This window comes from Staurois parvus, unplaced genomic scaffold, assembly GCF_062004578.1.
Source record: "Staurois parvus isolate SC_StPar_1 unplaced genomic scaffold, SC_StPar_1.0 ptg001220l, whole genome shotgun sequence".
Lineage (NCBI taxonomy): Eukaryota > Metazoa > Chordata > Amphibia > Anura > Ranidae > Staurois > Staurois parvus.
The window spans coordinates 523,054-533,191 of NW_028319016.1; the positions used below are offsets into that span (position 1 = coordinate 523,054).

Genomic DNA, 10,138 nt, shown 5'->3' on the forward strand with positions numbered 1-10,138 from the left:
AATGCTAAATTAAAAAAAGGAATCCATAAATCAAATACTGTGTTTTCATTACATGTAATCCAAATACAATATTTTTTTTACAATAGTGGTCCTTTAATCCATAGGAATAAAAGTGGACCATTGTATATACCCTTGGCAGTGTTATAAGAAGGATGGTGACTGTGCTGGGAACCAGAGACACTAAGATCAATATAGATGAGGATCCAATTTGGAGGCGACTTCCATTAAAGTTTGTCTGTACATTTTGGATAGAAGTCACCTTAAAGTAATACAGCAACATTTTCTAAAGTTGAAGTGACTTCAGTGTTGCTAATTAAGACAGCTCTCATTGACTAACATAGGATTTCACATGTTATGCGACTTGGGGTCTCACAAATCAGATACCAGGTTGCAGCAGTGTGAATCGAGCCTAGGAAGAGAGTGAAACCACATGGAAGAAAAATATATTTGAAATATATATTTTAAAATATTCTTCCCAAATATATTGACATATATTTGAAATACTACAATTTTGGCCGTATTCAATATATTTAAAAATATATTTCAATACATATATTATATATTGCATGTTGAAATGCATTTTTTATATATTACAAAATATAAGAAAATATTTTTAAAATATGTATTTTTTAAATATATTCTTCAGATTTTTGTTAACATATAAAAAGAGTAATTTTAACATATAAACATATATTTTTTCATATAGTTGTAAATGCATTCCAAAAATGTACATTAAATGTATTTTTAATGCCATACAGTATATTTGAAAATGTATTTTTAAAAATATTTTTCATATATTTTGTAATAAAAACGCATTTCAACATGCAGTATATATATATATATATATATATATATATATATATAAATAAATATATTGAATACGGTCAAAATTGTAGTATATCAAATATATGTCAATATATTTGGGAAGAATATTTTTAAAATATATTTAAAATATATTTTTCTTCCATGTGGGAACAGAAGAGGCGTCACTGGAGAGGAGAGCAAAACTGAGGATGGCAGCGGAAGGGAAGACAAGGGGCACAGGGAAGAAGAGTGCAGCAAAAAAGAGAGCCACGAAAGGGGAAATAGATCAATGAGGAGGAGAGCAGAGAGTGAATGGGTACAAGCTGTATGGGGATGAAAGATGAAAGTGTGAGAGAATTATCCACTAACACTGACAAGAAAAAAGGAAATGCTCTTCTTTCTTCATATGTAAAATACTTTGTACATATTTAAGCTGGTTATCTATGGTTGGATTCCAATTGTAGTTTCCTTATATAGTTTTTCCCTCTGTATTATTCAGTATCTAAAACTAGAAATGTGCACAACGGAAATATTTGTTTAGTTTCTGATTCATTCGTTAAGTAAATCATTTAATTTCATCATATTCGTTATGGTAGAATGATTCGTTGTCAGAATTTGTTTTGTATATTAGGATTCGTTTCATATATTCGTTGTTCCGAATTGATTCGTTTTTTCTGAGGTTAATTTGTTATTTTGGGAGATTACTTATGCACTCTGAATCCCTGCTATTCCAACCCACAAATACAAAAGGAATGAGCTGACTGGACAGTATCAACTGGAGTTGCGTGCATCCACAAGTAACGAATGGACTGAAATTAATTTTGGATTAATTTGTTATGTTCAGAGATTCTGATGGATCCACCTACTTCCAACCCAAACACAAACATAAGCAGGAATCACCATCTTATTTCACTTTTATACCTTACTGTATTTATTGGAATATGTTTCCATTTACGTTTCTGTCTGGATCATTAGTTATTTCAAATGCTTCAAACATTAACAAAAGGCCCAAACTACTGCATCATGTCACCCGAGTTAATTCTTTGTTTCGTTATAATTTATTTCAGATTTGTTGAAATTCATGGCTATTGTGATTCAGAGAATTAAATACATCCAAATCTCAGAATAACGAAAATTTTGTCCAAATTTCAATTCTTAACAAGATGAGTTGCACATGTCTATCTAAAGCCAATCACTAAACTACAACAGAAAAACTAACATGTTATTGTAATTGAATACGTTGGTATCTTTTTAAACATCTCACTTTCATTAAAATATTACCTGGCGATCCTGCTATGAAGGTGACAATGTTACAGGTGACAATTGTCTCTCAATTGAGGTCCTGTGTTGCCACCCTGTCACATACACCCCGCTGGAAACGCTAAGTAGTCGTGCCGATACACAATACACAGGAATGGTTTATGGTTGTCATTATCAGGAAACCAGTCCAGAGCAATGATGTGTAGAAAACATTGGAGTGAGTGCATGTGGCCAGGAAGTGGTTGAAAGAGGTTGGACAAAATCAGCAGCATTGAGTTGAAAAAGAATGAAAAAAAAGGTAGAAAAAAATTTCGAGAAAAAATTAGTTATTGTTTGATGCATTTTGCTTTCTTAAATTAAATATTGTCCAATCAGGATTCAAGTCTACTTTAACATGTTTTGTCTGATGTATGGCAAAAGCGCGTCTTGACAGAAACTCATAACTGAATTGCTTTGCACCTCCCATTCTCCATTGCTAATATCCCAAACCATTATAAACCATTGTATACTGCATTTTTTACATCTTCGTTCCTCAGGCAGTAGATGATGAGGTTCAAAAGTGGAGTCACAATGCTATAGAAGATAGGTCATATGTACATGAAAAGGATGTCCCGTCAAAATACTACAGTTAAATGGGAAGTGCAAGTGCTAAACTCCTTCTTCTGTCCCTCGGTGGAAGGGATTTTTAGAACAGAGAAGATTATGAAGGCATAGGACACCAGTGTTAGGAAGAAGCAGCCGAAGGTGATACTCCATGACAGAACAATGAAGTGTCCTCACAAGAGAGCTTCAAAAGAGGGGTATAATCACAAAGGAAATGATCGATGCGATTGGGGTAGCAGAAGTTCAGGGTGGACAACCATAGAGTAGGAGATGTGGCAGCCAATAGACCACCAGCCCAGGGTAATATGGCCAAACCAAGACAATTTTTTTGGCCATCATGGCATGAAAGTACAAAGGTCATAGCCCCTGATAACCAAGAAACAGTTTTTGGTGTCCCCAAGGGCAAAGAAGCTATAAAACTGAGCCATAGCAGAGTAAGAGATCTCTTTATTCCTGGTCAAGAGGGCCTCAAGCATCTTAGGCACAGTTGCTATGCCTAAGATGCTTTGCTACCAGATCTTTGCTACAGAGAAGTCATCCAAAAACATGTACACCGGTTTATGAAGATTATGATCTAGGATGACAAGACCTATGATGAGTATATGGGGACCAATAGTTACAAAGTAAATGCAAAGAAAGAGATAGAATAGAAAGAGCTCCACCTCTCGGATTGTCTCAAACCAAACAATGATGAAAAAGGAGGCAAGGGTTTGGTTCCCAAAGCTGAATATCGGCATGACCCCTACAACACAGAAAAAGATAAAGATACCATCTAGTAGTGCAACATGCATTTAGTGGCTTACAAAATTGGTGTCAAGGATTTGTTTGTAATGGCTTTTAAAAAATGGAATAACTGTTCGAAGCCCAATTCACAATACTATTACATGAATTCTTGTTAAAAAAAAATCAGGTTCAAATATTTTATATTTATTTAATTATGGTTGTAAGACATATTGAAAGCTACTTTTTATGAGCAACTTGAGAAAAGGAATTTGTCCACTGCAGTCCTATTTCACACCAATAAAGACATATATTTGTTCCTGTTACAAACCTAAGCTCTCTAAGCATCCTAAGGTGTAGACACACATCCAAAGAGAATTGCAAGGGGAAAAACAACTACTGTATACTGTATTCCAAGATACTTTGTTTTATTATTATATACTGTATTTTATACTATATTATACTATTCATATTAGCATGTCATTTTCCATACACAGTATATTGTTTATTTTGCCCAGAGTTCCATTTAAAAGTGGATCTACAGTCTACAAGGTAATTTATAAAATTTTATTGAAGAAAAAAAATTACTTGTGTATGGCAAGCCTAAGACTGCAAGGACTTGTGCTGCTTTCTGGACAGTGGGATCGCTGGGACTTATGGTGCTATACTAGCACAAGTGCATATGTGGCAGAAATTGGGGGTGTCCCTGGATTCCTATTTGGTGAATTGATGGAACTTTGACCCTAGTTTGTTATATTTGTCCCCTCCGTTCTGATCACTTCTACCCTATTGTGTGTTAAATCTTTCCACCAAGCAACCTGTGTGTCGGGTCCAGTGTGCATAGCCTCAGTGTGCTCTCTTTATCTCAATGAACTCTTAGATCATCACATATGTAAATTAATTTAATGATTTTTAATGAATACAGAATAAAACATACAGTAAAAAAGTGTGCACTTTGCAGGTAATGTGGCAGCAACACTGTTTGCTCCAGAGGATCAAACTCCAGAGACTGGAGACATCTCTCTGCATCCTGGCTTCCCTCAACCACTCAGCACAAAACAGCGATGTCACAAAAATTACATTTACCATTGTTAAAGCTCAATTCTTAGCATGACTTTGGCCACTCGAAAAAACACAAAGCGAAGGAGTCCATTCCACAAGGTGGGTGCCACCTAACTTGAGAAGTCCAAATGAGAAAGAAGATTAAGGGCCAGATGATCACATCAAATGCCCATTGATTTTTATTCTTGACTATGAAGTGATAATATGTAAGCAAATAGTAGCCAACACATTTTGAGGGCCATAGTATCCCTCTTCATGAGGGATTCCTACATGGACCAAAGCAGTGGTTCTCAGCCACCAGGTCGTGGACTACTACCGGGCCAAGGTTTCCATTCTCCAAGGCCACCAGCCAGCTGCAAATCTGTTAACCTTCCACAGTGCCTCCCAGCTTCTATAGTGCCCCCCAACCTCCCATAGTGGCCTATAGTGCCCCCTGGCTCCTTGAGATCCCTCAGCCTTCATAGTGCCCCTCAACCTCCCACAATGCCACACAGTCTCATACAGTGTTGCTCAACTTACTGCAGAGTCTCCAGCCCCCCATAGTGCCTCCCAATTTCCAACATTGTACCACAGTGCCTCCCAACCTCCCAAAGTGCCACCCAGGTATGGTGACCATTTTGTTGTAATCTATGTCCTGGACATAAGCTAAGATGTGGGAATGTAAACATTGGGAATAGTTTAGCCAGGCTTCATGGGTAAAAATGGGTAAAAGGTAAAGTCTACAGGTACAACATTTTCAGTAAACTATTTTTGTTTTTACAAATGGTGCCATGTATTTTAAACTAATGGGGCCCCTTGTCTCTGAACCTTCAAACCTTTTGCTTCAGCCGATGTATGTCATATGTCAGAAGCAATGAGGTGGGGTTGGGGGTTAAAACAAGATAATTGTCAGGTGGAATAGAGAGCTACTGGGTGGCTTCCACGCACCCCAGTTACATTCACCTCTCCTTCCCTTCCTGTGTGCCCCTTGACATGTTCCCTGGACCAGCTCTCCCACCTGCAGGAACCCAATATTGTATGCTGTTGGGTACAGAGCAAGGAAACCCGCAAACCTCTATTTGCTGATCTTCCCTACCTAGTAAGAACTCTGAAGCGACATACACTATATTGCCAAAACAATTGGGACACCCCTCCAAATCATTGGATTCAGGTGTTCCAATCAGCTCCATGGCCACAGGTGTATAAAATCAAGCCCCTAGGCATGCAGACTGCTTCTACAAACATTTGTGAAAGAATGGGTCGCTCTCAGGAGCTCAGTGACTCCAAGCGTGGTCCCGTGTTAGGTTGCCACCTGTTCAATAAGTCCATCCATGACCTTCCCTGGCTACTAAATATTCCACGCTCAACTGTTAGTTGTATTATAACAAAGTGAAAGCAACTGGAAACAACAGCAACTCAGCCATCAAGTGGCAGGCCACGTAAAATGACTGTAAAATGCTGAAGCACACAGTGCGCAGAAGTTGCCAACTGTCTGCTATGAATAGCGAATGACCTCCAAACTTGGTGTGGCCTTCAGATTAGCACAACAGTGCATAGAGAGCTTCATGGAATGGGTTTCCATGGCCGAGCAGCTGCATCCAAGCATCACCAAAAGCATTGCAAAAGTGGTGTAAAGCACGCCATCACTGGACTCTAGAGCAGTGGAGATGTGTTTTCTGGAGTGATGAATCTCTCTTCTCTGTCTGATAATCCGATGGATGTGTCTGTGTTTGGCGGCTGCCAGGAGAACGGTACTTGCCTGACTACATTGTGCCAAGTGCAAAGTTTGGTGAAGGGGGGATTACGGTGTGGGGTTGTTTTTCAGGGGTTGGGCTTGGCCCCTTAGTTCCACTGAAGGGAACTCTTAAGGCGTCAGCATACCAAGACATTTTGCACAATTTCATGCTCCAAATTTTGTGGGATCTGTTTTGGGATGGCCCCTTCCTGTTCCAACATAACTGCGCACTAGTGCACAAAGCAAGGTCCATAAAGACATGGAGGAGCGAGCTTGGGGTGGAGGAACATGACTGGCCTGACACCAGTGCCTGACCTCACAAATGCGCTTCTGGAAGAAAGGTCAGACATTCCCATAGACACCCTCCTAAATCTTGTGGACAGCCTTCCCAGAAAAGCTGAAGCTGTTGTAGCTGCAAAGGGCGGGGCCAACTCAATATTGAACCCTACGGACTAAGACTGGGATGCCATTAAAGTTCATGTGCGTGTAAAGGCAGGCGGTCCAATACTTTTCGCAATATAGTGTATATTGCATCACTTCTGGGTTCAGCTGTCACTTTCCCTGGCCACTGTGACTGGAGGAAGAGCTAGTAGCACTAAAGAGAGACAGTTACAGCAAAACTGTATCACGTAGGGGACTTTTGGTCCCCTATGTGATATAAATAAAGTTTTTGTGAAACTGGCCCTCAGGTACACTCCTACTGTATGTACAAAAAATGTTGATTGGCCTACACATGTTACATATCGCCATGTACATCAGAGTGAGCGCAATAATTATAGGCCATGTTTCATGGTTAATACTAGAGATGAGCGAATCGAAGTATCCGAAGTGGAATTCGAGTCGAATATCTGAAAAATTTCGATTCGTGCCGAATCCGAAGAATAGCCTAATTCGGACGCGCGAATCGAAATTTTTCAGAAAATGGCGGCTGACATGTGCGGCGACGGAGCGGGGATGTCTGGGAAGGCGCGCAGACAAGGCGCGCTGACCCATAATGCATTCCTCAACGACATGTGATCGCATCAGCCAATCAGCAGCCAGCCATCCAGCACTGTGTAATGGTCGAGGTATATATAGCGGCCATTTTGGAATTCTTCATTTGCCTGCAGTCATTGAACAGAGGCAGACCGCTCTGTACTAGGGACAGGGACAGAGTTAGGGCCACAGAAACGATACTTGGGGACAGAGAAAAGTTACTTAGGGACAGAGAACCATTACTCAGGGACACAGACTTGTTAATGAGGGCCACAGAATCGTTATTTAGGGACAAAGAAACGCTAGTTAGGGCCACAGAATTCATACTCAGGGACAGACAGAATTGTTACTCAGTGCCAGAGAATTGTTACTTAGGGCCACAGAAACGTTATTAGGGCCACAGAATTTTTACTCAGGGACAGACAGAATTGTTACTGAGTGCCAGAGAATTGTTACTCAGGGACAGACAGAATTGTTACTGAGTGCCAGAGAATTGTTACTCAGGGCCACAGAATTCATACTCAGGGACAGACAGAATTGTTACTCAGGGACAGACAGAATTGTTACTGAGTGCCAGAGAATTGTTACTCAGGGACAGACAGAATTGTTACTGAGTGCCAGAGAATTGTTACTCAGGGACAGACAGAATTGTTACTGAGTGCCAGAGAATTGTTACTCGCACAGACACAAAATTGTTACTCGCACAGACAGAGAATTGTTACTCAGGGCCACAGAATTTATACTCAGGGACAGACAGAATTGTTACTCAGGGACAGACAGAATTGTTACTGAGTGCCAGAGAATTGTTACTCAGGGACAGACAGAATTGTTACTGAGTGCCAGAGAATTGTTACTCGCACAGACACAAAATTGTTACTCGCACAGACACAGAATTGTTGCACAGACACAGAATTGTTACTCGCACAGACACAGAATTGTTACTCAGGGCCACAGAATTTATACTCAGGGACAGACAGAATTGTTACGCAGGGACAGACAGAATTGTTACTGAGTGCCAGAGAATTGTTACTCAGGGACAGACAGAATTGTTACTGAGTGCCAGAGAATTGTTACTCGCACAGACACAAAATTGTTACTCGCACAGACACAGAATTGTTGCACAGACACAGAATTGTTACTCGCACAGACACAGAATTGTTACTCAGGGCCACAGAATTCATACTCAGGGACAGACAGAATTGTTACTCAGGGACAGACAGAATTGTTACTGAGTGCCAGAGAATTGTTACTCAGGGACAGACAGAATTGTTACTGAGTGCCAGAGAATTGTTACTCAGGGACAGACAGAATTGTTACTGAGTGCCAGAGAATTGTTACTCGCACAGACACAAAATTGTTACTCGCACAGACACAGAATTGTTACTCGCACAGACACAGAATTGTTACTCGCACAGACACAGAATTGTTACTCAGGGCCACAGAATTCATACTCAGGGACAGACAGAATTGTTACTCAGGGACAGACAGAATTGTTACTGAGTGCCAGAGAATTGTTACTCAGGGACAGACAGAATTGTTACTGAGTGCCAGAGAATTGTTACTCGCACAGACACAAAATTGTTACTCGCACAGACACAAAATTGTTACTCGCACAGACACAGAATTGTTACTCGCACAGACACAGAATTGTTACTCAGGGCCACAGAATTCATACTCAGGGACAGACAGAATTGTTACTCAGGGACAGACAGAATTGTTACTGAGTGCCAGAGAATTGTTACTCAGGGACAGACAGAATTGTTACTGAGTGCCAGAGAATTGTTACTCAGGGACAGACAGAATTGTTACTGAGTGCCAGAGAATTGTTACTCAGGGACAGACAGAATTGTTACTGAGTGCCAGAGAATTGTTACTCGCACAGACACAAAATTGTTACTCGCACAGACACAGAATTGTTACTCAGGGCCACAGAATTCATACTCAGGGACAGACAGAATTGTTACTCAGGGACAGACAGAATTGTTACTGAGTGCCAGAGAATTGTTACTCAGGGACAGACAGAATTGTTACTGAGTGCCAGAGAATTGTTACTCAGGGACAGACAGAATTGTTACTGAGTGCCAGAGAATTGTTACTCGCACAGACACAAAATTGTTACTCGCACAGACACAGAATTGTTACTCAGGGCCACAGAATTCATACTCAGGGACAGACAGAATTGTTACTCAGGGACAGACAGAATTGTTACTGAGTGCCAGAGAATTGTTACTCAGGGACAGACAGAATTGTTACTGAGTGCCAGAGAATTGTTACTCGCACAGACACAAAATTGTTACTCGCACAGACACAGAATTGTTACTCGCACAGACACAGAATTGTTACTCGCACAGACACAGAATTGTTACTCAGGGCCACAGAATTCATACTCAGGGACAGACAGAATTGTTACTCAGGGACAGACAGAATTGTTACTGAGTGCCAGAGAATTGTTACTCAGGGACAGACAGAATTGTTACTGAGTGCCAGAGAATTGTTACTCAGGGACAGACAGAATTGTTACTGAGTGCCAGATAATTGTTACTCAGGGACAGACAGAATTGTTACTGAGTGCCAGAGAATTGTTACTCAGGGACAGACAGAATTGTTACTGAGTGCCAGAGAATTGTTACTCAGGGACAGACAGAATTGTTACTGAGTGCCAGAGAATTGTTACTCGCACAGACACAAAATTGTTACTCGCACAGACACAGAATTGTTACTCAGGGCCACAGAATTCATACTCAGGGACAGACAGAATTGTTACTCAGGGACAGACAGAATTGTTACTGAGTGCCAGAGAATTGTTACTCAGGGACAGACAGAATTGTTACTGAGTGCCAGAGAATTGTTACTCAGGGACAGACAGAATTGTTACTGAGTGCCAGATAATTGTTACTCAGGGACAGACAGAATTGTTACTGAGTGCCAGAGAATTGTTACTCAGGGACAGACAGAATTGTTACTGAGTGCCAGAGAATTGTTACTCAGGGACAGACAGAA

The 10,138-nt window shown here is 40.6% G+C and overlaps 1 pseudogene; it reads right to left on the reverse strand.

Moving 5' to 3' along the window:
* Positions 1-2,555: 2,555 nt before the first annotated feature.
* LOC149438097 (olfactory receptor 11L1-like) lies at positions 2,556-3,404 on the reverse strand (annotated as a pseudogene).
* Positions 3,405-10,138: the final 6,734 nt, after the last annotated feature.